Here is a 5,652-nt window from a genome sequence, read left to right on the forward strand (position 1 = left end):
TCTGTACCCCGTAGATGTGTTCAGGCACACCCTGGGATGTTCTCACAGTTATGAAGTTATGACACATTTCTCAGGATGTATTCCTGTTGTTGAACAGTGCTTGGCTGTGTTACTTTATCTTTTTTGTTGTCCCTCTTTCCTCCAATCCCCACCCCCTTCCTTCTCATCAAAACAGGCACCTGTTGCCGCAGAGGAGGGATATAGCAGAAAGGAGGAAGAAATATATTTTTCTTCTCTTTTATAACTTAGAGGCTGCAGGGGACTTGAGATATCATGACTTGTCTTGAAGCAAGAGTAGGGAGAATGGGACCCCTTCCCAGACTACAGAGAGACTTCCCTTGGCTGGGGCTGGGAGAGGACAGAGGGGCAGTGAGAGGATGCATGTAAGATGTGTTTGGCAGAGATAGCTGTACATTCACCAAAATACTTTCCTTTCCCCTGGCATGTAGCCTGTATCTCCCACTTGCTGTTGAACGTGGCCCTGTGACTGAGTTGTGGCCAGTGGGTGGTGGGCATGAGTGATGCCATCACTTCCCAACCAGGTCTGCTGCAGCCTCCCCCATATGACCCTTCTTACTTTTCCCCTCCCTGCTGGCTGGATGTGAGGCTCCGGTAGAGGCTCTGATACCTTAGAACAGGGCTGGTCCACCTGTGACCCTTGAGCTCAATTTCACCTGCGGGCTTGTTTGTCGGAAGTAAAGTTTTATTGGAACACAGTCACATCCATGCATTTACGTATCCTCTAGTGCTGCACATTTGTGCTGTAATGGCAGAGTTAAATAATTGTGACAGAGACTATATGACCCACGAAGCCAAAAACGTTCACTCTCTGGCCCTTGATAGAACAGTTTGCCGTCCCTGCCCTGGAAGATGGCAGAAGCACCAGATGGGAGGAGCTCAGCTTCCCGAGTAACCACATAGGAGGCGACCATATGGTTGCCAGAAATCTCCATGATGAGCTCTCCATGAACAAGAAATGAAAGTTTATTGTGTAAACCTTTAATAATTTGTAGTTGCTCTGTCACAGCAGCTGGTATTGCTTATTCTAACTAATACAGTGCATGCATGGTACATAGTAAGCAGATGACAAATGATACTTTCTCCCGTTCTCCATACTTTTACACTCTCCATGTACTGTCATATTTGGAGTAGCTCAGAAAAACTAGCTTGGCTGGCTTTAAAGGTTCTCTCATCTCTAAGCCTTTCCCTAAGCTGTTCCTAACCCTTCTGCCAAGAACATTCTTTCCCCACTTCTTCACAGGCCTTGAGGTAGCCAACCAGGCAAACTTCCCTTCCTCCTGTGTCTCCAAGATTAGTTAGGTGCCTCTGTTCAATGCCCCTAAATAACCTTAGAGAAACGGTGGAGTAGAGTATTTAGGAGCTGAACTCAGGGTAGGCCTCTGGGCTTCAAGTCCTGGTCTCCACTTAAAGCCATATATATGACTTTGGGCAAGTGGCTTAACCTCTCTGTGCCTCAGTTTCCTCATCTGTAAAATCACAATAATATTATCTATCTCATAGTGTTATTGTTGAAATTAAGTGAATTAAAGTGCTTAGAGAAACATCTGTATGAATGAATGTTGGCAGGTGTTATTGGCACTCTTCTAATTGCTGCTTCTCTATCTATGGATCCCACATCCCCTTGTGTTAATACTTTTTTGGTGGACTGTGGGATACTGATGTGTAGTAGGCTCTCAATACACTGTGGCCTAGTGAATGAGTGAGATGGTGGCTGGTGCTCAGCCCACTGGGGCTGCCCTGGGTGGTACCTATAGAGGGTCATGTACTAAGGTGAACCCACGTGGCCTCTGCAAGGGGAGTGTGTGCTCAGTGGAGATGGGCTGTAAGCCATGGAACCCAGATACATCAGTGAGGCTCTTTGTTGCAAACCACAGAAGCCACTCCAGCAATCTTAAGTAGAAAAGGAATAAAAATTATTCCGTGGATCGCAGAATTTCCAGACACCTGCCATCAGACTTGGAGCTGGGCAGGCAGGAGGAACACTTAAATTGCACCACCAGACTGCTGTGGTAGGTGCCCTGTCCCTGCCATCCCCAGCCAGAGGCAACCCCCTTGTACAGGGTCTCACTGCAAAATCAGTGGTGGCTGTTCTGAAAGCAGGAGCTTCTGATCTGCTGGGCGTCTCCCCACAGACAGATGGCCCTGGTGAGCACGTAGGGTCTGGGAAGGGGAGCCTCCTGATGCCAGCCCTCTAGCCATAGAATCCTGGGACCAGACCCTTTATTGCAGCCCCTCTACTTGTCTAACAGTGGTGGTGGATGTTAGTCCCCACAGAGTTTCATCATAAGACCCTGCAGCAGCCACCACCAGCAGTAAAGAGAAAGATGTTTGTACAATGACATAGCAGACACTTGTCACGTTCTGTGGTTTCTTTGGAATACCTTCAGGAAATTGTACACCTCAGTAGCCCTGCCTCCCCAAGATAGAAGCCAGGGGTGCAGCCAGAGTGCAGACCAAGGTCTCAGGACAGTATGAGGAAGGTCCTGGCAGGAGTGCCCTGGGCCCAGCCTGTCAGCATGCATGGTAGCCACAGGATCTGTGCTGTAATATTTTTGCGGTGTCATTTGGGAACTGTTCCTGGCTTTGGGGCCTCCCTCCAAACTTTACTCTCTGACTCTTCTGGAGACTTGATGAATGTTGCCTGATAAATGGCTTTGTTACCTAAACTAAGTGTAGAGGAGCCTGTTGTGGGCAGCTGAGAACCCTGGACAGCGTGGACAATAAGGAGGTACCTCATGGGAGTCAAGGGCAGGGAAGGCAGGGGGCTGGCAAGTGGAAAGGCATCAATCTGCTCTTTCTTTATACTTCTCATCTCTGCTTCTCTCTGTCCAGGTGCACAGATATGGTTTCATAGACATTATTCATGGGGAGGCTGCAAGTTCCATCATTCACAGAAGTAAACCCCATGTCCTTTGGCCCCAGCATCAATTCTGGTGAGAAATGCATCTGATTGGCCCGGGTGGGTCAGCTGCTCATGCCTGCCTGTCCCATTGCTGGTCCAAGGAGTGGAGCTAGTGGTACAACAGGCTACCCCCAACCCCCACTTCCTTGGTAGCTTTTAGGAAGGAGAGTTCTTTGTGAGCTGGGCAGATATCCGCTGGCGTAAACCATGATCAAGAACATTTCTATGGGTGAGGCCAGAGACACTGGTCTTTTTTGGTAGCCCCACCCATGTGGCTCGTCTCCTGCTATGGGCAGAGAGGGCTGTAAGTCAAAACAGAGAGAGCTGCTCCATTCTGGAACACTCTGGGCCAAGGTGGCTCTGACGCATGGGAAGTTGCTGTAACAGTGAATTTAAAAAATCTAGTTTTCCTGCCCCACTTCTCCCTCTCCACCATGGAGCGCACAGCAGTGGCATCTGGAGGCCTGGGGTGGTGGGGACGCTGATGCCTGGTGACCGTTAATCCCAGTGGGCTCAGATCTATTTTTTAGTACATGCGAGTGCCCTCTGGGCAATCCCTTAAATACTGCTGGTAGAAAAACAGGGCTCTTGAGGCCATAAGTTCCTGTAAAAGCAGATAAATCCAAGTCACTGCTGCTAATCAGGCCAGTGGACCTGGGGTTAACCTCACACAGCTTGCTCTGTTCCTTTATCCACAGAAGGGGCTCTAAAAACATGTGTGTTTCAAGGTGAGAAGAAGAAAGGAGGCTTTGGGTTGGTTTTACAGAGGCAAAGTGAAACATAATCACAGAATCTAGACTTTTCAGAAGGAGAAAGCTCCATGCTGTCATGAATGAGAGGCGTAACTCAGCGGTGAAAACGTGCACATGCAGATGGCCCTTCTGTACCCTAAGGTTGCCCATGCGCGGGTGAAGGAGCAAGACCCCTTTTCTTTCAATCTTGGGTCCAGCCTCCTGGAAATGGGCAAGGGGATCTGGCCATGTGTCCTCACAGCAGTGGTCCCCAGCCTCATCTTCCATCCTGGTCTCTGTCCCCGGCCTCCCTTCTGGCTCTAGGTCTCCAAAGACAACAGACCCCTCCTGCCTGAATGTTGAACTAGATGAGCCCTTTGCCCTTTTCCAGCCTAGCTTACAGACCCCTCCTCAAGCTTCCTCTTCATAGCAGGCTACCTATGTAGACTTTTGATATCGGAACTTTAATATATATGTATTTGGGGGAAGGTGGAGAGGAGGCAACAGGGTGCTCAGCAAATGCCTCCCAACCTGCGTCTGGTGAGGGTGGTGGTGTGATGCAAGCATCGCCCCCTCCAGCACTCCTCGCTCCTGATCCAGTCAGTGACACCCCAGCAGACTTGTAGTTGAGATGAGATGGTATCTGGCCAGGATCTGCTATTTCCAAACACCCTCCTCCTCAACCAGCAGGTGAAAATTTTTTTGGGAATCAGACCACCTGCCTTCCAGTGTGGCTTCTGCACAGCCGGTGTGACCTCAGGCTGAGCCTGTTTCCACATCTTGCAACAGGAATGATAATAGTGCTGGCTTCCCAGGCTGCTGGGAGGGCCAGACCAGAGTGTAAACTCCGTGAGGATGATGTGTCCACATTACACTACGGGCACAGGATAGGTGGTCAACAGATTTGTATTGACTGGATCCTTGCGCAGGTCTCAGTAGAGCCACTGGTTCGAGAGATCATAGCTAAAGAGCTACATGAACACCTAGGCAACACGGGGGCCACAGGTTCCTGCGGGAGAAATGGGGCGGTAGCAGATGGGAAGGCAGTATTAATTGGTAGGCCCCGCCCCCACCTCTTGCCTGAAGCAGTTCAGGCATTAGCAGATTTTTGCTAGAGGTTCATTCCTGCAGCCATGCATTATTCAAGACTGAGCTTCCCAGAGGGAGGGATGTAAAGCAAGATCTGTATTGTCGCAAAATTTGAGCATCGATAAGTCTTTAGCAACACTTGTAAAGTGCCCAATTTCCAAGGCACAGAATACATATTTGCGTAAAATATGATGCACCAATTTCAGGGTTCTGGACAAGATTTGGTGGACAGAATGTTTCCTGAAGGTTCAAGGGTTTGTGCCCTCCCAGACTGGTGGTGGGAGCTGCAGTCAGAGGTGAAGCTGGGCCATATTATCTGATTGTAGCTCAAGTGCCAACACTGACGATGGATTCATTTTAACAAAATTAGAGCTGATTAAAAGGTATTTCTAGGCAGCCGTGTGAGTTGTTGAGAAATTAATTGGTGTCTTTTTTCCTTTTTGTTCACAGCTATCCCCCATTTCTGGAGGACTTGACTGCATATTCAGAGTGCTGGCTCAAAATACAGAACTCTGGATCCAGCTCCCAGATGTGAGGAGGGCCCACACTGCCTGCTAGCAGGCCCTGCAGGACAGTCTGATGTGGTGGTGAGAAGGCGGGGTGTCTGACCTCTTGGAAGGGGAATTTGGCTGGCTCACCTGGGAGGCAGAGGTGAAGGGGGCTGGTGCTGGGAGGGGTATTTTGGCCACTGGGACTGGGTGAGAAGGTGTTGAGGTTCTGAGGTGGTGACAATGTGGGTGAGTCCCCTTGCAAAGGACACTCCAAGATGGCAGGTCCTAGGTGGGAGTGGCTCCACAGGGACACAGGCCTGCAACCTTGGGAGTGTGGTCCATGATGTCTGTGGAGAGAACCCTTAAGGGGCACCTGCCACCCGCCTCCAAGGGCAGTTGTTGGCAGGGGCATTGTGCA

General features: G+C 49.9%; 1 long non-coding RNA gene across 1 annotated transcript in view; it reads left to right on the top strand.

Moving 5' to 3' along the window:
• LOC150009731 (uncharacterized) overlaps positions 1-5,325 on the top strand; it is a 16,231-nt gene extending 10,906 nt beyond the window's left edge. The window contains exon 4 of the long non-coding RNA XR_016511198.1: positions 5,194-5,325. This is a non-coding gene — a long non-coding RNA (uncharacterized LOC150009731). The remainder of the gene's footprint in view (positions 1-5,193) is intronic.
• Positions 5,326-5,652: the final 327 nt, after the last annotated feature.

The sequence above is a fragment of the Furipterus horrens genome, unplaced genomic scaffold, assembly GCF_987537825.1.
Source record: "Furipterus horrens unplaced genomic scaffold, mFurHor1.1.pri manual_scaffold_5, whole genome shotgun sequence".
NCBI classification, from domain to species: domain Eukaryota; kingdom Metazoa; phylum Chordata; class Mammalia; order Chiroptera; family Furipteridae; genus Furipterus; species Furipterus horrens.